Below are 27,362 nucleotides of genomic sequence, written 5' to 3'. Positions count from 1 at the left end.
ATTATCCGCAGTTATCCATTGCCATGTAAAGTGCTTTATTTTTCTTTTGATGTCCCTATAGATCTTGCAATCATCAGTTCAAAACTTCTTCCAAAAAAATAAGTTATTTGGATATGGATAGTGGACATTGGTGTAGTTTAACCACTGTATTGTGTTTAATTGTTCCCTTTGTGATAAGATCCTTATAGTGATTGCTTTAAGCAAGATGCTTGATTGCTGAAATAAAATAAGTCTCTTTCTGGAATTATTTGGTTTGTGTTTTATGCTTAATTTACTCAGATACTTTTAGGAAATTCATAATAGACTTTGAATTTAAGCACGCAAGCTACTATTGCTTGAATCCATTTAACATTCTTTGTTTTCATTGGAACACATGTGGGAAGACTGGTGAATGGACAACCTATGTAATGTTGTGATAGCAAATGGAATTTCCTACTTTTGACAAGCCAAAGTGCCAAACTTTTCTCTCTACTTTATGTTAGATGTTACATAAACTATGTGTTATATAAAAGATTAAGTGGTAGTGACACATTTATGCTTTATTCTCATTGAAAAAATTAAAACTTGCTAAAAACCTGATTAATGAGTATCGTGTTGTAAAATGCTCAGCTTGAAAACAAGATAAGCAATTTGGTGGAAGAAAGATGGAAAAGAGGACTGTGAAGAGAGAAGATGGATTAATTGTCAGGTCTTGAAATAGTTATAAAGCCACCAGCTATTGTCTAGCATAATAAAAAGCTGTTGAGTTATAACCAGACCAAATCATATTAGTTGCATTTCAAAATAACTTGTCCAAGTCAAATACATAGTTTGATTTGGTATATGTAGTTTTAAAAGAAATTGGGCCAAGCCTGAGTTTAACATATATAATCTAGATAGAACTTGAACAAAAATTTAAGACTGTTTTTTGAATAGGGCTCGGTTTTACCAAATAGGTCTGATATTTGGTTGGGTTTGGCTCGAGACCTCTACTTGGTAGAGGACTAAACTTCTTTAGCTAAATGGAAAAATTTTGTTTTTAGTCCCCTTACTTTCATTAGCTGGGGTAGGCCATATATCCTGCCCAGAAACGACATTATTGACCAAAACCTAATAATCCAAAGTTTCATTTCCATTATGTTCTCCCAAGTTAATTTCCTATATGCCATGCAATGCTTTATATATATATATACAAGATTATTGTAACACCCTCTAACCCTTATCCATCCTCGAAACAGGATTATAAGGCATTACCGGTCTGTACAGTTCAATTACAATCTTTTATTAAAATAAATGTTTCTAACCCTGCAAATTAAAACTTTAACCAATACAATTTGCTAACATTCAAACAATCCAAATACACTTAAATATGCTCAAATCTTACTAATCTAAAACATTTTATAACCTATCCAATGAATCTTTTTAAATATATCACTTACTATATCAATTATTTCAACTTCATACTATATACCATTGACAACCATAATTTACTTATTTCATCAAGATTTTCATGACCTAGATGACTCTCATAAGACGTCCTAGGTACATGCCATTACCAATACTCAACATGCTTTACCTCATTGAATTCGGGATCAGCCTGAGATGCTGATTCAACGGTCTAGCCTTAATCTGCACACGGAAACAACCGTACGCTGAGTATACACTCAGTGGTATTTCTATAATCCGAACACTTAAACAATTATAAAACATATTAATTTATATATATTGAACTTTTCAAACTCAATGAGTATTCAAACATTCACTTTCCAACCAATATTTTGGTCTAATTTAAATTCAAAATCATTTATTATTTTTCAACAACAATTAATCAATCAGTAATATTCATTAACGATCAGTCAATCAGAACAATTATTTATTTAGTAATAGTCAATTATTCGGAAACAATCAATTATTCAATAATAATCAGTTATTCAGTATCAATCAACTGATCGGTTATCCATAGAATATCAATTATTCAAGAAAATCGATATACAAGAACAATTAAATTATTCAAGAATAAATCGATCTTTCCAGTTTACCCCTATTAACATGACTCGGACCTAGACGGATACACAGATCCAACCAACACACCAATACGGCACATAGTGCCTCATCGGCCGAAGCCAGAACAGTAACAGTAACAGTAGCAGTACGGTATACAGAGTACCTCATTGGAACAAATCCGAAACAATAACAGTAACAGTACAGTACATAGAGTACCTCATCGGAACAAATCTGAAAACAAATCCGAAACAATAACAGTAACAGTACGGTACACAGAGTACCTCATCGAAACAAATCCGAAACAATAACAATAACAGTATGGTACACAGAGTACCTCATCGGAACGAATCCGAAACAGTAACAATATCCGAATCCGAAACAATAACAATATCCGACACACAAAGTGTCGAATCGGTAATAGCAACAGTAACAGTTATAGTAGTTGTCACATAAGTGCCTGATCAGTAAGCCAGCAAAACTCGTACTCTTCCATATCCTATGGCATGCCAACTATATCCGACTAGTTAATAGGGTATTTAATTTATTTTTCAGTTTTCAATTAATTCATATTTTAATTAATTAACTATATATTTTCAATTCAATATAATTCCATTCACTTTTCACTAATAAATATTCAATTTCATAATAATCACAATTTTCTATCAATTTTATCACCCTTCCAACGACATATATTTTCCAATATAACAAATATTTATTATTCAATTTCCACATCAATATTCATTTCAATTCAAACATTTATATATATTCATAAATTAATTCAATATAAATTTATCACACACTAAATTAATTCATTTCCATTATAAACACAATAATTCTCAATTCAACATTTATTAATTGCATTGAATAAAAAATATAACAATTAATAACTAGGTTCGGATTATAGAAATACAAACCATATTTTCTCGAGCTAACTCCCTTTGCCTTTGCCATTTTTTCTTGCTTAGTCGAGATTTCCCGAGACAACATTAGCTATGGAATTAAAAATTCATATTCGTTAATTCACTATTAATTTATATCTAATTAATACAATTTTATTTAATTTCTACTTTAATTTCAATTTAATCTTAACTAAATTCACTTACTTTTTCTATCTCAATTCATACTTCATTTCTATTCAAATTTTGTCCAAACTCATACTTAACTATTAAATTTCCAGCATATTTTCCTAATTTCGAAATTTCATCAATTTAGTCCTTACAACATAAAACTTATGAATTGCTTTACAATTCAATCCTTATTTCATTTCTAACTTGAATTTCTATGAATTTAACCCTTATTTCATCATTTTACTCAACATGAACATTATCTAGAAATCTAGTAGCTTTCAAAATATCAACTTAATTTCATCAAAATCTTGTTCCAAAGCTTCTAAAACAACAAAATTAAGTAAAAAGGGCTAAATTGACATACCTATTTAAACCTCAAGCTTCAAACCTTCAATTTTCCCTTTCTTCTTTCTTTTCTCCTTTCTTTCTTTCTTTCCCTGCTTTTTGTTTTGCCTATTCTGTTTCTATTTCTATTCTTTTTCTTTCTTTTTTTCATTAAACCATTATATATATATATATATATATATATAATATAATAACTTAATAATTATCCATTATAAAAATCTATTTAATAACAAATATTCTTTTAACATTTGTATCCATTATAATATCACACTTGTCTTTCACTAATCTATTTATTATATAAATATCTTTTACTTAATAATAATATATAATTTAATAATATACTTATATAATAAGTAAATATACATGTATTTTACAAATGTATGTATATTAGTATCACACATGTCACTATACATACCATACATTTGTCAACTTTTTATTTATTTATCATATAATATTAATTTAATAATAATAAATATATTAATATTTACTTAAATAATAAGCAAATACATATATGTATTACAAATGTGTGTATTATATTTATTATACTTGTATTTTATTTTTGCCATACACTTGGCACTCTTTTTGGTTTATTTACTTATTTAGTCCTTTTAATTTTTTTATTCTATAATTAAACTTTCACACTTCATTCAATTTAATCCTTTTATCCAATTATTCTTAATTAAATTAAATTCAATTAATTAAACTCTAATTAACCACTCATTTTACTTAGTAAATATTTTTAAATAAATATTTACTTAATCCACTTCGAAATAAAGACCCGGAAATACACTTTTTCGACATCGGTAAAATTCAGGTCATTACAATTATGGCACTCAACTACTTAAAAAAATGTAACACATACATTTAAAAAAATAATTTAAAGATCATCATATTAGAGTAACAGATGTAGGGGTGTTTAAATTTCGATTAAAATCAAAATAATCAATCGAATCGATCTAATTTAATTAATCGGTCAATTAACTAATCTAATTTGATCAGAGATTGGTTAATAATTTTTTGAAAGTTCAGTGATCAGTTAATTTGGCTCAAAAGCAAGTAATTAACCAAATTAATCAAACTTAATAATTAATATCATATATTATATTTATTAGGCTTAGCCCACTGCCCACCTAAGCCCCAACCATCGGCTCACCCCAACACTCCTAAGTCCTACCCAATATAAATCTAATCTAGTATAATTTATAAACCCAACCCAATTTAAAGTATTGAGACTGAATCCGCAAATTTCATAAAATACAGGTACTAATAGAGATATCTAGCAGATTATTTTAACCTGAAAGTTTTACCATATCCCTTAGATTTATTCCCCTTCCCCTTAAATGTCGTTCATCAAATCCAGTGAGATATGAGGCACAACATTGTGCTTTTCACTTCTCTGTCTTCTGCAAACTCTACAACCTTAATTCCCTCACCCACCCGTTCACTCATTCGCTTCTGAGGTACAATAGGACTTGGTTTAAGAGCAAAAGGAGGGTGTTGAAAACTTTGAAAGGTTTAGCTTTTTGAAGGTCCCAATTAATACTAGAGGTGAAACCTTTGAAAAGAAAAATACTAGAATACATGTACAGGCCAATTTTGGTACAAACCCAAAACCCAATAAGCTAAACTCAATAACCCCAAACCAAATACAACCCAATTACCCAAGCCCCTTAACCAATACAAAACAGCCCAATACCTAAACCACTAAACCCGAAGCCCAACTACCCCAGCCCAATAATCCCACTCAGCACTCAGAAACCCTAATCCCACTTGCGCCGCACGCCCCTCTAACATTAGCCCATACCACAGCGCCCACTCCCCATGCCACCATGTCGGCCACCACCACTCCACAGCATCGCCCATGCCCTGCAAAAGAATAAACAAGCAACAACAGACAAGCAATATGTAGCAAAAAATAATAATAAAGCATGTAACCAAATGGGCTATAAAAAGCCGAATGAAACTCTGTAAAGGTGTTTTTTTTTTCGTTTTCTTTTTTGGAAAAAAGTCAAGAAATATATAGAAATATTAATACAAAAAGCAAGCATTTTTTGAAGCAGCCAAGATCAGAAAAATCAAAGGGACTAAAATCAAAAACTAGAAAACTAAAGGTGATTACTTTGCTTTTCTTTCCTTTTCTATTTCAGTTTCGGCCTTAGGCCTATTTTAGATATATATATTAATAACATAAAATATAAATAAATAAATAAATAACACAAAAAAAATTTACCTTTCTCGCACGGCATGCGTGGGTTTAGCCAACAGCCGCGAGGTTCGGTGATCCGTCCGGCGACCGGCCGATGACCGGCCCGTGGCCGGAGCCCTCTCTCCTCCCCTCTCCCCCTCTCCTTTCTCCCCTCTCCTTTTCTCTCTTCTTTTTTTTTCTTTCTTCCCCCCACAAATGATTTTTTTTTGAATTTGGGCTTATTTATAGCCCTCCGAAACGGCGTCATTTTGGGGGCTGCACTTAAGCCCCAAAACGGCGCCGTTTAAGCCTAGCCCGACCTGATCCGACCCGCTCCGGACGAAGATCCGCGTGTTTTTTTAGAGGGGTTATTTGCGCAATCAGTCCTTCCGCTTTTTTATGTTTTAAATTAGACTTATATTTATTTACAAATTGGCCCTATTAATGGTTGCGCTTCGCAATTTGGTTCCCCTTGATGCGCACCGTTTTAAAGGCGTTGGAAAATTGCTCTTTTGGTCCCCACTACTTGCACTCGTGTTCGGATGAGTCCCCCTCTTCTGTTTTTATTCTAAATTCGCCCCGAAAATTTCGATTTTAATTCTGTTTAGTCCTTTTTCTTATTTCTTCTCATTTTTAATGTATTGTATTTATTATTATTATAGATCTTATCATTTATGTATATATCTTAATATGTATATATATGTATGTATATAGTATTATTGATTTTTACTTTAATGATATTATTATTTTCCTATCATGTTATGATATATATATTTCAATATTATATTATATATTCAATTAACACCATATTGTATATTATCATTCTTAAATCTATTTTTACTATTATTTTATCTATTCTTTTTAGTATTGTCATCATTACTATCATTATTACATTATTATTATTATATTATACTTAGTATTATCTTTAATATTATATTTCTATTATTATATTTATTATTACCTATTGCTTTATTCTTATTTTGTTTTAATACCTTTGTATATTATTCACTTTCTATATTTTTATCATTATTATATTATTTTTGTCACTATTTCTTATCTTTACTTATATATACATACCTTATTTTATGTACATATAACCTTTATATAGTTTTTTATACTTCATTTTAAAATTATTATTATCTTATTTTATTTTTATGTTAGATCATCATTTTTTTTGTATTAGTGATATATATAATATTAGTATTTATGTTACTATATATGCATACGTTATATGTGTTTAATACCATACTTTTTATAACTATCTTATGTATATAATTTGCATATTGCCCGTATATTTATATTTTAATGTTATTAGTTTTTTCATCTTTTATACTATTTTTATGAATATTTCTAACATCATTCTTATTTATATATATAGGTATGTGTTTATATAGCATGTGGATAGTTTTTTACACATCGTTATCAACTCTAATATGCATATTATACATATCATATATGTATTTTCAATGTTATTAGTTACATGTATTTCTTATACTATCTCATGTATGTATTTTTATTATTATATCATTCTTATCATTGGTACCGATATTAGTATATGTTTATATATATCTTTAATATACTTATATACTCTTAATTATCTTCATATGTATATTCATTGTATTTTCATATTCAATACTATAATTACATCTTGCATGCCTTATTAGTGTTATCCTATAACATTATTGTAATATTTGTTATTTGTTTCAAATATGTTTATAGTTTTCCACTTATTTGTTCTTATTTCATTATCAACTTTGTTTCACATTATTTGAAAATCATATTCTTGTTTTGTTAAGTAATTTCAATTAATCAAGGCAATGTACCGATTTAACATTAAGTCATCGAGTTCATCGCTACGTTGGGTGAACGTCAATTGACTCGTGTTAAAGCGATATACCCTCCTCAAAAACCGGAATAAACTAAAAATTCTCGTCTTTTTAATCGGATCACGGCTAAATTTTAATATTGAACTCGTATTTTTGAGAATCAAGACAACACGTGTTTATGAGATACCAATCTTTGGGCGTCGCGAGGGTGCTAATACCTTCCTCGCGCGTAACCGACTCCCGAACCCTAATTTTTCTCTGGACTTTAAAGTAAACCTAAACTCAGTCTTTTATTTGTTTTAATAGGAGATCTAATAGGTGTCCGATCACACCTAGGAAAAAGGATCGGTGGCGACTCCCTGTTTATTTTAAAAATCAAAATTTAAGATTTCAAGTTTTCAATAGATCGCCACAATTAGCGACCAAACTAAGCTAAAATTTTTACGTCACTACAGCTGGCGACTCCACTGGGGACCCTTTTTGAGAGTCGTGTCTGGAATTAAACGCGTGTTGTCAAAAATTTCAAATTTCCATGTTCAAATTAATATTTAATCATGATCCTTAAGTTTTGTTTTTTTAAAAAAATCATACATATGTATCTCCTAATTCGTTTTATCTTTCGTTTCAGTTTGGTAGTTTTAAAATAAACGGAAGGATTGCAAGTTTCTCCCACACACCGTGCACTTGCATTTTGCATAACATAAAGCTCTCTACCCGGGCTCTGTCCGTTTAAGTGAAAGTAAACGCTATGCCTTCGTAAGTTAACCCGTCCCTCCGCACAGGCTAGTGAATACTTTCGGGTTACATATGACTTATGCTTTCGTGAGTTAACTTGTCCCTCCGCATAGGCCTAAGTAAATGTAATCCTCGAATTGAACTCGTGAGCTGTGATGGGTTATGACCGAGGCTTCGTCTGATCTTAGCGAGATGATAGTACGAGCAATTCGAGTACTGTTCTAGAACCAAAACGCATATAGTGAACCATACGAGCCACCCAACTAGAGCCGTGCGAACCTCTCGTCGCTTATAGTCACCAAAATGAGTACAGGGAAAATGCCCTTTGCCTTTCATTTACATTTGTTGGATTGGGTAGTTTGATTTGTTTTCAAATTATATTTGTTGCGTCTACTAACCAAGTTTGCTTGTTTTATTTTTATCATGCATCATAGGCATCATATTAGGAAGATGTTGATTAAAGGTTGGTTGCCAAAAACGGGTTTCGATGGAGGAGTCAATTACACAAATCACCGAGAAGAATGCCGTGGTGCGGGACCGGTCTCTAAAACTTCGGAGGGACAAGGGGGATAGTCTTGTGGAAAGGTGTCTGCCAATTTGCCCGAACAAATAACTGTGAATGTTCGCCAAAATAACATCGAAGATTTGGTTCAAATTTGGAATCAGTGGGATTCAGACACTAGAGACATTTTCACTGAGAGGTATGGAGATATAGCTCACCTGATCACCATCCGTGTAGATGAACAATTGATTCAAGCCATGGTTCGGTTCTGGGACCCAGCTTATCAGTGTTTCACCTTCAATCAAGAAGACATGACTCCAACCATAGAAGAGTATGCTGCTTTACTCCGCATCGACAATGTACAATTCGGCAAAATATATGTGAAGGAGCCTAAGCCGATGACCTTCAAGAAAAAGTTAGTAAGACTGACAGACATGACCGATGCATGGGCTGAAAAATAGATAAAGAAGAAGAACGAAACCATTTGCATTCCATGGTCCTCCCTACGAGATTTGACTCTGAACCATCTCGACATGCTGAAAAGGGTAAATCTATTCGCATTGGCCATTTATGGTTTGGTCATTTTCCCAAAGGTTCTCGGACATCTCGAAGTGGCAGTAGTTGATTTCTTCGAAAGGTTAAAACAAGGAATCAACCCTGTCCCGACCATCCTAGCCGAGACCTTCAAGTCCCTGAGTAGTTGTCGAAGAAAAGGGGAAGGACGATTTATCGGATGCGCGCAGTTGCTCAATGTTTGGATTTTGAGTCACTTCTAGAAGGTAGAGCGCACTCCATTCCATATGTTTTCTAAAACATTCTCCCCGCTAGAAGCTTTCCTCAAGAAAGAATGGCCGAAGGAAGTCACCGAGCAACATTAGGTATCGATCTTTCGTAATCTTGTGAGAGGATATAACATGGAGAGCACCACGGATCCGTCCTTGATTACGCTATACAAATGTGGAAGCCAAGATTGGGTACCTTTACTCGGGTTATGGGAGGAGTTGGATATGCTCGCTATTGGTCCAAAGGCAATTTTCTTGCGACAATTCCTCCCATAATCGGAGGATTAGCACGATTCGAGTTCGCCGGGTGAAGGATATATGAAGAGAGTCCGAGACACTGCAAAGTCTTGGAAGGAAATTCATTTCATAGAATTAGCTTTGTATGCCGATACCCTTACCCAAGATTACGACGTATGGAGGAAGCAACGGGTAAATAGTCAGCAAATCTCGTCAACAAACCACCCCATCCAGAATCCTTTCTCGAAGGAAACGCCGTCTGAGCTAGAAGTGGCAAGACAAGAATTCGAACGAGAAAAGGCCAAGATGTCTCGGGACCTTAGTGCCCTTCAAGAAGAAAACTATCAACTGAAGATTGAAGTTAAGGTTGAAAGGTCCAGAACTGAAAAAGTACAAAGAGAAGCCGAGATTGTGAGAAACGACTTAAGGGACCTTCATTTGGAAAACAAGAAATTAAGAAACACTATAAAGAATAGCGGGTTAGGCAAGTCGACAGCAGAATGGAAGGAAGAAATTAGCAATATCAAGGGAGGAATGGAGTTTTGGAAGGGAAAAGAAAAGAAAGAGGAGGAAAGAAATTGCATGCATTGTGATAGAGTTAAGAAGGAAAAACGCCGAGTATGAAATAGTGACTGCAGAATTGGCGAATAGTCAGTCTGAACATTAAGAATTAAAAAGAAAAACACGAGATTTAGAAAATATGCTGCAATCTCGTCAACAACAATTAGATAACCTCCTGAAGGCTCTAGAAGAAAAGAGTGAGCAGTATGATAGGGACATTCACGCGTATGAAGGAACTCTCAAAGAAAAAGAAATGCAACTCGACTTCTTGATCAATGAAATTCGCAAAGCGGCTATGCAAGTTGTTCAATTATCAGATGAAGCCGAAGTTCTCAGTTGCCAATTCCCTCCGAGCCGAAGATCGAGCATATCAGAGTTTTTAGAGCAAGTGAAGAAACAAGGCAATGTGGCTAGGAAATTTGTTTAATCGTTGGAAAAATGGAAACTTTGTGTAATAGACTATGTTGATAAATGAAATGCCTAAATATGGGGCTACCTTGAAATTAACACCAATTTTTTTGCATTCCTCGCATAATTAACATAATTAATATTTTGACATTCGTGCATTCATTCATGCATTCATCCATACATAGCATATCCCATACTCGGTCGCTGAAGACAAAATATATAATTCGCAGTTGTAATACCACAAGACTGGAACCACGTCATCAGTATAAAACGCGCCGACAAGCTAGAGTGATGGAAGCTGAATTCAATGAGAGAATTGAAAGGATGGAAAAGGCCCAAAAAGAATTACAATAGCAACTGGCCAAATCGCAACAAGAGACGAGAGACCTAATGGTGAGATCTCGAGAGGAATCACTCGAGCAAAGAGATCAAATGGCCAAGATGATGGAGATGATGTCAGCTCTAGTTAAAGGAAAAGGACCCATGCAGAGCCCTGACATTGAGAAATCTCGATCAAGAATTCACCACGATCAGGATCCACTCTATCCCCCAGGATTCACTCCACCGCTCGCATATACAACACAAAGAGGGTATACTCAAGGGGAACCCACTGGCTTGGAACATCGACCCATGCCACCTGTTCCATCCACTAATTTGGGGCAAGGAATATTCGCGTCAAACCGGGGCTAGTCCTGGCGATCCACTAGTTCCGGATCTGGATGACCCAAACAGAGGTAGCCAAGTTGAAATTGGATAACCATGACGTAAAATATAGGAGTCTAGAGGAAAGACTCAAAGCGATAGAAGGCACTGAAGTCTTCTCCGCACTAGGTGCCAAAGAACTTCGGTTTGGTACCCGATCCGATTTTGCCCTCAAGTTTAAAGTGCGATTTTGAGAAGTATGATGGGACAAGATGTCCAAAGGCGATCTGGTCATGTTTTGTCGAAAAATGACCGGTTATGTGAACGAGGATAAACTACTCATACATTGCTTTCAAGATAGTCTAACGAGGTCGACTCTTGGTGGTACAATCAACTTAGTAGAGAAAAGATTCGATCTGGAAGGACTTGGCGTCAACATTTTGCGATCGAAGACAAGCACGTATCGGAGATGGTGCGGACCGTATGACCTTGCAAATGATGGAGAAGAAACCAACGAATCCTTTAGACGATGACGCGCAAAGATGGAGAGATATCTCGGCCCAAGTGGAGCCTCCATCGACTAAGACCGAGATAACATCCTTTTCATCAATACTCGAAAGCACCATTCTATGACAAGTGGTGGGAAGTGCTACGAAGGATTTTTCGGATATCGTAATATCCGGTGAACTCATAGAGAATGCCGTCAAGAGCGGTAGAATAGAAGGATCAGAAGGCTCAAGAAAAGCAGCACCCGTAAGGAAGAAGGAGCCAGAAGCCCACATGGTGGGAACTGAAAGTCGTTACATTCCCAATTCGTATCCTAACCAACCCCGACCTCGAAATTATCCACCCCAAATTTCTATTATCCCCCTCAAACCCCTTACTACCAAGCACCACATCCGTCCTACCCCGTATACGCCACCAACAACCAAAGACCCGTCACCGCTTTCCCACAGAACACGGTACCTGCCCAAAGCCAACCCAGAAACTAACTAAGACCAGCAAGGCATAATCCCGAGAGACAGCAATTCACCCCTATTCCTGTATCATATGGGGAACTGTACCCAAAACTTCTGGAGAAGCAATTAATATCTCCCCATTACATGGCACCCCTTAAACCTCCATACCCGAAATGGTACGATCCAAACGCTAGTTGCGCATACCATGCAGGGAACCAGGGGCACTCTACTGAAAACTATCTTGCTTTCAAAAGAAGAGTTCAAGGACTCATTGACGCGGGTATCCTACGATTCGATAGTGCCAGTAACGCCACGGGGAACCCGTTCCTTAATCATACCGAAGGGAATGTGAGCACAGTAGGGAAAGAGGATGAATGGAAGGACAGAAGATGTGTTTCAGAAATAAGGATGCCTCTGCAGAAAATCTGGGAGGTATTGGTTAAGAAAGGATTGCTCAGTCACTCTGATAGAATTTTTGGAGGAGAAGGTCAAAGTTTTTACAATTTTCACGGGGTTGTTAGACATGACATTCAGTCATGTGAGGACTTTAAAAGGTTCCTTCAAGATCGGATGGATAATAAGGAGATCAAGGTCCTTAACATGAGGGAAGATACCAACGAAAGAGAAGTATGCGTCTCTGATAGCCAATCATCAGGGCCCCCTTATAATGCTGATTGACCATTGGTAATTTATTACGACACAATGAGAAAGCCATTGAAACCACAGATGGTAATTGAAGTACCGTCTCCTTTCCCGTATAAGGACAACAAAGCAGTACCATGGAGATATGATGTTAATATCGTTACATCGGAAGTTGAAAAGTCCAAAGCCACAATTAAAGATGTTGGGGAGGTAGGTCATTTTACTCGAAGTGGACGATGCTGTTCTAAGGAAGTTGAACCGATAAAGAAGAATAGCGACTCGAAGCAAAAGGGAAAAGCAGTGATACACGAAGTCGAGGTCGAGCAAGAAATTCCACCCGTGCAATAAACTAAAAAGCCTGTGAATGAGGAAGAAGCTCAAGAATTCTTGAAATTTATTAAACACAGCGAGTATAGTGTGGTGGAACAATTGAGCAAGCAGCCAGCACAAATCTCAGTTCTATCTCTACTGTTAAATTCAGAGCCACATCGGAATGCTTTATTGAAGGTGTTAAATCAAGCTTATGTGGCCAACAACATATCTGTCGAAAAGCTTGATAGATGGGTAAACAATCTGAATGCGGACAATTTCATCTCTTTTAGTGATGATGAGATACCGCCAAATGGTAGAGGCTCGGTGAAAGCGCTGCATATCATGACTCGCTGCAAGGGCTACATAATACCGAACGTACTCATCGATAATGGGTCAGCATTAAATGTTATGCCATTGGCCACGCTTTCCTGAATACCGATAGATTTGTCCTACTTAAGGCCCTGTCATTCCATGGTAAGGGTATTCGACGGGACGAGGCGCGAAGTTATGGGAAAGATCAAAATCCCTTTGGAAGTGGGCCCTTACATCTATGAGGTCGAGTTCCAAGTCATGGACATTACACCCTCTTATAACTGCCTTTTGGGAAGACCTTGGATCCATTCTGCTGGAGCAGTTCCATCATCCCTCCATCAAAAGTTGAAATTTATCATGGATGGCTGTTTGGTCACAGTCGAGGGTGAAGAAGACATCGTCGCATCTATCTCTGCTGATGCGCCATACCTAGAAGTAAGCAAGGACACAGTAGAATGTTCCTTTCGATCCCTCGAATTCGTCAATGCCACTTTCATCGCTGAAGGAAACAGAATTCCGATGCCAAAACTGTCAAAAAATACCAGAATGGGTGTCAAGTTGACCGTAGGAAGAGGAGCTCGTGCGAGAAGAGGTTTAGGGAGACATCTACAAGGAATAGTTAGGGCTTTAAAGCCAGTGCACCACAAGGCCCGATACGGCTTGGGGTTCCAGCCTGACATGCGTCAAAGAAGAAGACAATGGAAAAAGGATCAAGAGAGAAGAATTGCAAGAACTTTAGGCCGAGAGCCAGAATGGGAACCGATGGAGTACCCTCATTTGTCAAAAACATTTACATCTGCGGGAATGTTGTACCCTGGACAAGATGATCCACGAAACATGCTGGGGTTAATTGAAAGGGGTTTTCAGAATGTCAGTATAAGTGTCATTGACAAAGAAGCTGGTGCAAGTAAAGATGTCTCGAGGATACGCATTTGCCCTCCTGGTTTTATGTTGAACAATTGGACTGCTAAGGAGCTTCTTGTAGTTTATAAGTCTTCAGAGTAATGCTAAATATTAACCTTCTATTGTGTCTTTAGATATAATAGACTTCTTTTGTAAGAGCTTGCATTCGCTCTTTATCATTTAAATGAATATCGATGAAGATGCATTTTGTCACGATTTTTCGCGTTATCACTAATTTCATAATCATTTCCTCATTTCATAGCCTATCCTTACATTTGCCTCATTGCCATGACATAACATTTTGTTTTTTATTTCCAATACTTGGATGTCCCCTTATAGCTTCCTTTTCCATTCAACTTTCGGTGCTCGGATATTGACGACATGAATAAGCCCGCTTCTGAATCTTGAAATTGATTTTGAGAAGGTTGTTTGCTTAGGAGAATTTGAAGTCAAGAAAATGTCAAGATTATGTCTCGTCTCTGAATTGTTAAGAATGGTGGAACAAGAGGATAAACAGATTCTGCCTCATGAAAAATCTGTGGAAACAATAAATTTGGGCACTGAAGAGAGGAAACAAGAAGTGAAGATTGGGACTTTTATTTCAGAGAGTACCAGGCATAGTTTGATCACCTTACTTCGCGAATACAAAGATGTTTTCGCATGGTCATACCAGGACATGCCAGGGCTAGATGAAGATTTAGTGGTCCATAAGCTCCCATTAATGCCAGAATGCAAGCCCATCCAGCAAAAATTAAGACGGATGAGACCCAAAATGCTGTTGAAAATAAAAGAGGAAGTTAAGAAGCAGTTTGACGCTGGCTTCCTACAAGCCTCCAAATATCCAGAATGGGTGGCTAACATAGTCCCGGTACCAAAGAAAGATGGCAAAGTACGAATGTGCGTGGATTACCGTGACCTGAATCGAGCAAGCCCAAAAGATAATTTTCCCTTGCCACATATTGACACGTTGGTGGACAACACAGCAAAACATTCATTGTTTTCTTTCATGGATGGATTCTTGGGGTATAATCAGATCAAGATGGCCCCTGAGGATATGGAGAAAACTACCTTCATAACAATGTGAGAAACGTTCTGCTACAAGGTGATGCCATTCGGGTTAAAGAATGCTGGGGCAACATATCAGAGGGCTATGGTAACGTTATTCCATGATATGATGTATAAAGAAATAGAGGTCTATATCGATGATATGATTGCTAAATCTCGAGGAGAAGAAGAGCATGTAGTAAACCTCAAGAAGTTGTTCGAAAGGCTGAGAAAATTTCAGCTAAAGCTTAATCCAGCCAAATGTACATTCGGGGCTACCTCGGGAAAGCTGCTAGGCTTCATTGTTAGTGAAAGAGGTATCGAAGTTGATCCAGATAAAATAAAAGCCATCCAAGAATTACCACCTCCACGCACGCAAAAGGAAGTTAGAGGATTCTTAGGGAGATTAAACTACATCGCCCGATTTATCGCTCAACTTACCAACCAATGCGACCCAATCTTTCGCTTCTTGAAAACATAACCCGGAGAATGGAGCGAGGAATGCCGTGGCCTTTGATAAGATAAAACAATATTTGTCTAGTCTTCCAATGCTAGTACCGCCAACTCTTGGAAGACCATTGATATTGTATTTGACTGTGTTCGAAAGTTCAATGGGTTGCATACTGGGGCAACACGACGAGTCAGGAAAGAAAGAAAAAGCGATCTACTACCTCAGCAAAAAGTTCACTGAATATGAGGCAAAATATTCGTCCATTGAGAAATATTGTTGCGCTCTGGTTTGGGTAGCTCGGAGACTTAGACAATACATGTTGTACCATACGAGATGGCTAATTTCAAAGCTGGACCCGATAAAATACATGATGGAATCGCCGGCACTATCAGGAAGAATGGCGCGATGGCAGATTCTCCTCTCAGAATATGACATTGCCTATGTAAGTCAGAAGTCGATAAAAGGAAGCGCAATAGCTGATTTTCTAGCAACTCGAACAACAGAAGAATATGAGCCTTTAAGATTCGATTTCCCAGACGAAGACTTAATGTGCATCTCAGAAATAGAATCCGAGTCATCAAAAGACAAGTCATGGAAGATGTGCTTTGATGGTGCGTCGAATGCGATAGGGCATGGAATTGGAGTAATCCTGGTGTCACCAGACGGGAATCATTACCCGTTCACAGCAAGACTGAACTTCTTCTGTACCAATAATATCACGAATATGAGGCTCAGATCATGGGGCTTCGATGCGACTATCGAGCGAAACATCGAGATCTTGGAGGTGTACGGGGACTCAGCCCTAGTGATTTACCAAATCCGTGGAGAATGGGAAGTGAGAGACTCAAAATTAATTAAGTACAGCGATTTAGTGGTTGGATTAATCAAGGAATTCAAAGAAATAACTTTTCATTACTTCCCACGAGAAGAGAACCAACTGGCGGATGCCCTGGCCACTTTGGCTTCAATGTTCAAAGCAAGTAAAGAAGCAGAAATAATGCCTCTCAAAATGAGCATATATGAGGTCCCTGCACACTGTTGTAGCATTGAGAAAGAGGCAGACGGACGACCATGGTTCTATGATATCTTAGAATATATCAAGAATCAAAGCTATCCCGAACAAGCAAATGAGAACGACAAAAGAACAATCAGAAGAATGGCAGCAGGATTCGTTCTTGATGGGGATATCCTATATAAAAGGGGAAAGGATCAAATACTTTTGAGATGCGTGGATGATGTCGAAGCCAGAAAGATACTTGAAGATGTCCATAAAGGAATCATGGGACACATGCCAATGGTTTCAGATGGCGGAAAGATTATGAGACTCGGTTACTACTGGTTGACGATGGAAAGCGACTGTATTAGTTTTGCCAGAAAATGCCACAAATGTCAAATCTATGGTGATAAAATTTATGTAGCCCCTTCGCCCCTTCACGTCATGACTTCTCCGTGGCCTTTTTCTATGTGGGGCATGGATGTTATAAGGCCAATTTCTCCAAAAGCATCAAATGGACATCGATTCATTTTTGTGGTTATCGATTACTTCACAAAATGGATAGAAGCTGCTTTGTTTACCAACGTGACGAAGACTGCAGTTTGCAAGTTTTTGAAAAAGGAAATCATTTGCCGGTATGGTTTTCCTAAAAGAATCATTTCAGATAATGCCACGAATCTGAACAATAAGATGATGAAAGAAATGTGCGAGCAGTTCCAAATAAAGCATCATAATTCCTCGCCCTATCGCCCAAAGATGAAATGGGCTGTTGAGGCAGCTAACAAGAACATCAAGAGGATCATTGGGAAAATGACTGAGACATATAAAGATTGGCACGAGAAACTTCCATTTGCTTTGTTTGCATATCGCACATCTGTGCGAACATCTACGGGAGCAACTCCTTTCTCTCTAGTCTATGGAATGGAAGCTGTGCTACCTATCGAGGTTGAGATCCCCTCTCTGCGAGTATTGATGGAATCTGAGTTAGAAGAAGCAGAATAGATTCGAGCTCAATATGATCAGTTGAACCTCATTGAAGAAAAACGTCTAAGGGCGATTTGTCACGGGAAAATGTACCAAAAGAGAATGATCGCAGCCCATGACAAGAAAGTACGACCAAGAGAATTCCATGAAGGAGAACTCTTGCTGAGAAAGGTTCTCCCAATACAAAAGGACCTGCGAGGAAAATGGGCACCAAATTGGGAAGGACCATACGTTGTAAAAAAGGCATTCTCAGGCGGAGCTTTGATCCTTACCGAGATGGATGGGAAGGAGCTACCGAATCTAGTGAACTCAGATGCAGTGAAGAAATATTATGCTTAAGATGAAAACCCGAAAAGGGCATCTAAAAAAAAAAAAAGGGATCAGAGCGAAAACCCGAAAAGGGCGCTTTGGTTAAACATAAAAGATTAGGATGAAAACCCAAGAGGGCGTTCTGATGAAGCAAATATTCGGCTTACAAGGCAAGGTGTTTTAAACTATACGACAAACAGTGAGACTACAGTATTTGAAGCATCTCTGAAAGCTCGAAATCTTCTACGCAAGGAGCCAGACTCTAAAAGATTCTTGATTGAGGAACGTGAATAGTTCATGTGTCGAATATCTAAAGCACTTGTATCCGTTGAATACGATCTCTTCTTTGCACATTTGTACTATCATTGGTTAACTTTCTTTGTTTGCCACATTTGAAATAAACGAATATGAGATATCCTTTTTGTCCCTACCTGACCATTTTCATGCATCTCATTATGTGTTTATTTAATGATAAATGGTGAAATGACATACTCTAAACAAAAGAAATGAGAAGCATTACCTGGATGAAAATTTGATAAAGAGCCTCAAAGCAATAACAAAGTTCAACAAGGGGCAAAAGAGTGACATCTGAGAAACGTCGATTACTCGTGAAGCTTGAAGACGTGTACATGGCATAAAGAGAAAGTAAAAAGCCGAAGTAATAAATACGGACCATCACAAGAATCGAGACGAAAAAGGACAAACGACAAACATACTTAAGGAGCACTGCATAATCATGTAGACATAAAGGCATTTAAGACAAACATGTGCATATCATGATAACATCATGCATGGCATATACAGTACTCAATGAGCAAGAAATCGGAATGAGAGTCGCATTGAATCAAATGAAAAGACACTTGAATTTTACCAAATGACAGGTTTTGATATTTTTGATGTTCAATTTCTGTCCTCAAATTTTGTTTTTTCCAAAAATCAACTCATATTGCGAGAAGTGAGTTGAGCCTCGAGGCACGTTGAGGTATTTTCAATTCGCTTTTTAATTCATGTTTTCCAAGAAAATCAGCTCATATTGCGAGAGGTGAGTTGAGCCTCAAGACACGTTGAGGTAATTTCAATTTATGTTTCAAAAATCAACTCATATTGCGAGAAGTGAGTTGAGCCTCGGGACACTGTTGAGGTATTTTCAATTCGCTTTTTAATTCATGTTTTCCAAGAAAATCAGCTCATATTGCGAGAGGTGAGTTGAGCCTCAAGGCACGTTGAGGTAATTTTAATTTATGTTTCAAAAATCAACTCATATTGCGAGAAGTGAGTTGAGCCTCGAGAACCTGTTGAGGTATTTTCAATTCTGCTTTTAATTCATGTTTTCCAAGAGAATCAGCTCATATTGCGAGAGGTGAGTTGAGCCTCAAGACACGTTGAGGTAATTTCAATTTATGTTTCAAAAATCAACTCGTATGCGAGAAGTTAGTTGAGCCTCGTGGCACGCCGAGGTATTTTCAATTCGCTTTTTAATTCATGTTTTCCAAGAAAATCAGCTTCGTATTAGAGAGGTGAGTTGAGCCTCAAGACACGTTGAGGTAATTTCAATTTATGTTTCAAAAATCAACTCGTATTGCGAGAAGTGAGTTGAGCCTCGAGTGGCTGTTGAGGTATTTTCAATTCTGCTTTTAATTCATGTTTTCCAAGAAAATCAGCTCGTATTGCGAGAGGTGAGTTGAGCCTCAAGACACGTTGAGGTAATTTCAATTTATGTTTCAAAAATCAACTCATATCGCGAGAAGTGAGTTGAACCTCGGGGCACGCTGAGGTAATTTCAATTCCTATTAAATCTAAAATCAACTCATATTGCGAGAGGTGAGTTGAGCCTCGGGGCACGCCGAGGTATTTTCAATTTTCATTTTTAATTTCAACTCATATGGCGAGAGGTGAGTTGAGCCTCAGGACACGCTGAGGTAATTTCAATTTCCATTGTCAAAAAAATCAACTCATATTGCGAAAAGTGAGTTGAGCCTCGTGACACTGTTGAGGTAATTTCAATTTCGTTGTCAAAAAATCAACTCATATTGCGAAAAGTGAGTTGAGCCTCGATTCATATCTTTGAGATATTTTAGTTTTTGTTTTTAATATCTGTTTTTAAAGAGTCAATTCATATTGCGAGAAATGAGTTGAACTCAAGATCACACGCCAAGCAAAGACTAGAGATTGAAGCTGATGGAAAACACCAAATTTGACTCCCTGAAGTTGCAGTGGAGCTGATCGAGGATATCAGATCTTGCCTTTCTAAAGTTACAGAAGAGAAGACCACAAATCTCATCTCAACTGAAGCAGTAGAAGAGCAGATTGAAGCTGTAGATCTTATCTTTAGCTACAAGTGAAGCAGATCGACGCCCCAAAATCTCATACAAGTGAAGTTACATTAGAGAAGATCAAGTCGCAAGGCATATGTCGGAAGATACAATGGATTGAACCAAAGCTACAAGATACGATGGATTTGGAAGGAGATTATCACCAATGAAGTCAAGACCCAAGAAGACCGCAAAATTGGCCTTTCATTATGTCTTTGCTCCATTCCTTACGACAATGAGCAAAGAGGGCAACAGACAGCCAATTTTGGGCCAAACCCAAAACCCAATAAGCTAAACTCAATAACCCCAAACCAAATACAACCCAATTACCCAAGCCCTTAACCAATACAAAACATTTAATACCTAAACCACTAAACCCAAGCCCAACTACCCCAGCCCAATAATCCCACTCAGCACTCAGAAACCCTAATCCCACTTGCGCCGCACGCCCCTCTAACATTAGCCCATACCTTGGCGCCCCAGCTCCCCCATGCCACCATGTCGGCCACCACCACTCCACAGCATCGCCCATGCCCTGCAAAAGAATAAACAAGCAACAACAGACAAGCAATATGTAGCAAAAAATAATAATAAAGCATGTAACCAAATGGGCTATAAAAAGCCGAATGAAACTCTGTAAAGGTGTTTTTTTTTTCATTTTCTTTTTTGGAAAAAAGTCAAGAAATATATAGAAATATTAATACAAAAAGCAAGCATTTTTTGAAGCGACCAAGATCGAGAAAAATCAAAGGGACTAAAATCAAAAACTAGAAAACTAAAGGTGATTACTTTGCTTTTCTTTCCTTTTCTATTTCGGTTTGACCTTAGGCCTATTTTAGATATATATATTAATAACATAAAATATAAATAAAAAATAAATAACACCAAAAAAAATTTACCTTTCGGCATTACAGAGGTGGCCGTGGCACCACCGGCGGGGCTCGGTGACCGTCCGTGACCGGCCGATGATCGCCCGTGGTGAGCCCTCTCTCCTCCTCTCCCCTCTCCTTTCTCCCTCTCCTTTTCTCTCTTCTTTTTTTTTCTTTCTTCCCCCCACAAATGATTTTTTTTTGAATTTGGGCTTATTTATAGCCCTCCGAAACGGCGTCATTTTGGGGCTGCACTTAAGCCCCAAAACAGCGCTGTTTAAGCCTAGCCCGACCGATCCGACCCGCTCCATTTAAGATCCGCGTGTTTTTTAGAGGGTTATTTGCACAATCAGTCCTTCCGCATTTTTATGTTTTAAATTAGACTTATATTTATTTACAAATTGGCCCTATTAATGGTTGCGCTTCGCAATTTGGTTCCCTTGATGCTTACCGCTTTAAAGGCGTTGGAAAATTGCTCTTTGGTCCCCACTACTTGCACTCGTGTTCGGATGAGTCCCCTCTTGCTTTTTATTCTAAATTACCAAAATTTCGATTTTAATTACATTTAGTCCTTTTCTTATTTCTTCTCATTTTTAATGTATTGTATTTATTATTATTATAGATCTTATCATTTATGTATATATCTTAATATGTATATATATGTATGTATATAGTATTATTGATTTTTACTTTAATGATATTATTATTTTCCTATCATGTTATGATATATATATTTCAATATTATATTATATATTCAATTAACACCATATTGTATATTATCATTCTTAAATCTATTTTACTATTATTTTATCTATTCTTTTTAGTATTGTCATCATTACTATCATTATTACATTATTATTATTATATTATACTTAGTATTATCTTTAATATTATATTTCTATTATTATATTTATTATTACCTATTGCTTTATTCTTATTTTGTTTTAATACCTTTGTATATTATTCACTTTCTATATTTTTATCATTATTATATTATTTTGTCACTATTTCTTATCTTTACTTATATATACATACCTACTTTTATGTACATATAACCTTTATATAGTTTTTTATACTTCATTTTAAAATTATTATTATCTTATTTTATTTTTATGTTAGATCATCATTTTTTTGTATTAGTGATATATATAATATTAGTATTTATGTTACTATATATGCATACGTTATATGTGTTTAATACCATACTTTTATAACTATCTTATGTATATAATTTGCATATTGCCCGTATATTTATATTTTAATGTTATTAGTTTTTTCATCTTTTATACTATTTTTATGAATATTTCTAACATCATTCTTATTTATATATATAGGTATGTGTTTATATAGCATGTGGATAGTTTTTTACACATCGTTATCAACTCTAATATGCATATTATACATATCATATATGTATTTTATATGTTATTAGTTACATGTATTTCTTATGCTACCTCATGTATGTATTTTTATTATTATATCATTCTTATCATTGGTACCGATATTAGTATATGTTTATATATATCTTTAATATACTTATATACTCTTAATTATCTTCATATGTATATTCATTGTATTTTCATATTCAATACTATAATTACATCTTGCATGCCTTATTAGTGTTATCCTTTAACATTATTGTAATATTTGTTATTTGTTTCAAATATGTTTATAGTTTTCCACTTATTTGTTCTTATTTCGTATCAACTTTGTTTCACATTATTTCGAAAATCATATTCTTGTTTTGCTAAGTAATTTCAATTAATCAAGGCAATGTACCGATTTAACATTAAGTCATCGAGTTCATCGCTACGTTGGGTGAACGTCAATTGACTCGTGTTAAGCGATATACCCTCCTCAAAACCGGAATAAACTAAAAATTCTCGTCTTTTAATCGATCACGGCTAAATTTTAATATTGAACTCGTATTTTGAGAATCAAGACAACACGTGTTTATGAGATACCAATCTTTGGGCGTCGCAAGGGTGCTAATACCTTCCTCGCAGTATGCTGACTCCCGAACCCTAATTTTTCTCTGGACTTTAAAGTAAACCTAAACTCAGTCTTTTATTTGTTTTAATAGGAGATCTAATAGGTGTCCGATCACACCTAGGAAAAAGGATCGGTGGCGACTCCCTGTTTATTTTAAAAATCAAAATTTAAGATTTCAAGTTTTCAATAGATCGCCACAATTAGCGACCAAACTAAGCTAAAATTTTTACGTCGCTACAATACAAATTATGATAAATTGTTATAGACAAATATCGGAAACAACTCTTATTGCACTACCAACAAGCTAGTGGCAATTTTCATGGAAAAGGTAATTAAAGGTATAAAAATGCTAGTCCATTTAACCGTGATTGCTACACAAAAGCTAAAAAAACAACATTAGAGCAATACCAAACATTTCCAAGGTATGCAACTGATGGAATTTCTTCACAGCTACAACATCTCTTGATGACAACTCTGTTTTTTATCCGTTTCCATATCCTCCCTTCTCAATGCTTTAATGAGCATAAAAAATTTTGGTAGCTCTAATGATTTCTTCATACAATTTTTTTTTCCATTAAAGGGAGATATTAAGAAAAATATCTTATTACTTACATTGCTTTGTCTTTCTTCATGCATCTTTCTTCCTCTTCTTAAAGGCAAACAACAAAGCAATTGATGAAATCAAGAGAACAGCAACCGATAAAAGAGGTAATATAACAACATAAAGCGTTTTGTTATTGTTGTGACCCTTCTTAGAAAAAGGCACGCAAGGTGGTAATCCGCTAGCATTGCCACATAATCCTTTGTTCCCTCGCAATTCTCGTACTGAAGCATTTAGAAATGCTGGGCAGTTGGGAATGGGACCATGGAGCTCATTGTATGCAATGTCAACAATATACAAGCCTCGGAGCTTCTCCAAAGAGCCTGGGATTTCACCGGAGAGATTGTTCTGAGAAAGGTTAAGTGTGTCCAAGCTCATCAAACTTTGAAGTTCCCCTGGAATCTCCCCTGAAAGCATGTTGTGACTCAAATCTAGATGAACCAGCCTAGTTAGTTAACTTGCCTACTTGAATTGGAATTATTTGGTTAAACTAATTGACACTCAAATTCAAGTAGAATGACACGGACAAATTCCCTATAGTTTCAGGGATGGACTTGCTCAATTGGTTTGCAGACAAGTCTAAATAAAAAGGCTTGGACATAAGCTCTAGTTCCAAGGGTACATTACTAGAAAGTTTATTCCCATTCAAACCAAAATAAATAAAAAAGAGATGTCAACTTTGAAATTTCCTTCGGAATCTCCCTGATTAAATGATTTGAAGCAAGATTAAGTCTTTGTATTTGAGGTGGGTTTCCAATCTCAGCTGGTATTCTACCATTAAGATTGTTCCTTGCAATAGATAAGCTCTCAACTTTTGCACAACCCCCAATCGGAAGACACTAAACCTTGAAGTTCATTGTCAAGTCAATGAATTTTAGGTTCGGGTAAACACCTAAATCTTTAGATATATTCCCTCTGAGTCATTTTTTTCAAGGCGGACTCTATTCAAGCTAGTGCAAATTTTCAACCCTTGAGGGATTGGCCTGGTAAGTTGGTTGTCATCTGTTGTGAAGTATTCAAGTGATCCACCATGGCAAATGCCTTGCGGCAAATTTCCTTGTAGATTGTTGTGGTCTAGTTTTAACATGGTCAACTTCATCAAGTTTTTCATTTCATTAAGAATGGAACCTAAAAGTTGGTTATCTCGGATGGACAAAGTTACCAATTTGCTTAAACTACTAAGTGAAGTAGGAATAGAGCCATTGAGTTGGTTTTGACTCAAACTTAGCTTAACAACAGAATACAAGTTTCCTATCAAACCTAGCTTAACAAGAGAATACAAGTTTCCTATCTCCTTATTAGAAACTCATATAATACTTCATGTATTTAATTCAAAGTGCCGAATACAGTAGCAGTAATGTCTTATATAACAATATACTTCACAACTAATTAGTAACTAACTATAACTAGAATACAACTGACTATAACAAAATACTAACTAATATAGTTACTCTAACATTCCCCCTCCAGTATCTAAAAACAAACAGCTTGCAGAAACCACACTCGATCGATTCCGACAGCGAGAAAAATCTCTAAACGTTAATGTCTTAGTTAACACATCTGCCACCTGATCACTGCCAGGAACAAAATTCACACAAAGCTGATTACACAAAACCTTCTCAAGAACAAAGTGAATATCCAACTCCACATGTTTCACTTTAGCATGCAGCACAGGATTAGCAGCTAAAGAAACTGCACTAGTATTATCACACCAAATGACCGGTGTACCACTAGGCCTAAAGCCTATCTCAGTCAGCAGAGATTGAAACCACACCATTTCAGATGTTGCATTAGCTAAACTTCGATATTCAACTTCTGTAATAGACCGGGAGACAACACTCTGTTTCTTGGACATCCAACCTACAAGATTATCTCCTAAGTATATACAAAACCCAGAAGTAGACTTGCGATCTTCAATTGAACTTGCCCAATCAGCATCACTAAAGCCAGTTAAACTCAAGTTAGAGGCTTAAAATAACAACCCATAGTCAATCGTACCCTAAACATACCTCAAGATACGTTTCACAGCCGTCCAATGTACATCATGAGGTTGATGCATATATTGGCTCACTTTATTAACAGCAAAAGATAAATCAAGACGTGTTAAACATAAGTATTTCAGACTGCTTACAACCTGTCGATAAAGAGTACCATCAGACAACAGGACCCAAGTCAAGGATGTAAGAGTTGGTGAACTTATCATAGGAGTATCCACAGACCTAGCATTCAACATGTTAGCACGTTCCAGTAACTCATGAGCATACTTTTTCTGAGAAACATGAATACGGTCTTGATGTCTTACCACTTCAAGTCCAAGAAAGAACATGAGCTCCCCTGAGTCTTTAAGAGAAAATTGGCGATCAAGACAAGAAAAAATCGCATCTATTTCAACACAATCTCCACTTGTAACAATGATGTCATCAATGTAGACAATAAAGTAAACACTTCCAGCATTTGTATGTTTGTAAAATAAAGAAGAATCTGCCCTTGAAAGTGTAAAATGCAATTGCTGCACCAAAAAATTCCTCAACTTTTCAAACCAAGCCCTTGGAGCCTGTTTAAGACCGTATATAGCCTTATTTAATCGACAAGCCAAAAACTGCCCATGCTCATCAACAACTTCAAACCTAGGAGGCCGCTTCATGTAAATGTCCTCTGCTAACTCGCCATTTTAAAATGCGTTGTTCACGTCAACCTGTCGAAGCTTCTATTTCCGCGACACAGCTAAAGAAAATATCAAGCATACAGTATTGACTTTGACAACTGGACTAAAGGTCTCGTGATAATCCAGTCCTACTGCTTGGGAAAATCCTTGAGCAACCAGACGAACCTTATTACGTACTACACTGCCATCAGAATTTTTCTAGATTGTAAACAACCATTTGCAGCCAACTAAAGATTGATTCTATAACACCCCAAACCCGGCCCAGACGTTATGGCCGAATCTGACGTGCCACGTTGGAGTTGAAAAACCCACGTTCCGTCTTAGTGTTTTAAAAACCATATATTTTGTTGAGTTAACAAAGTGTATGGAAGCTGGGCACCAGGTAGGTATCCGAGACAGAGGAGGTGAGCCATGAAGGCTGCTTAAGTACCAAGCTCTTTGATTGGATCCAATCCTAGACATGCCCACAACCATAGCCACACTTTGTTATATCGAGTTTCAATTTGTTTAAGTGGACGTCTTTGATAAATCGATTAATCGTGGCGTCGAGCTATTTTGAAAACAAGTATTGTTTTGAAAACACGTCCTAAGTCTAGCCTATTTGAATAATTATCAACCAGGTTTAAAGTTATTAAAATTAAAATAATCCCGAAAAAAATAAAAGGAAATTTAAAATGGCCTTATTACAACCCAAAAATAAATAATAATTAAAGAAAATTTAATGAAAACCAACGCTATTT

This window comes from Gossypium arboreum, chromosome 6 (genome assembly GCF_025698485.1).
Source record: "Gossypium arboreum isolate Shixiya-1 chromosome 6, ASM2569848v2, whole genome shotgun sequence".
Classification (NCBI taxonomy): Eukaryota; Viridiplantae; Streptophyta; class Magnoliopsida; order Malvales; family Malvaceae; genus Gossypium; species Gossypium arboreum.
This window is presented reverse-complemented; position numbering follows the sequence as displayed.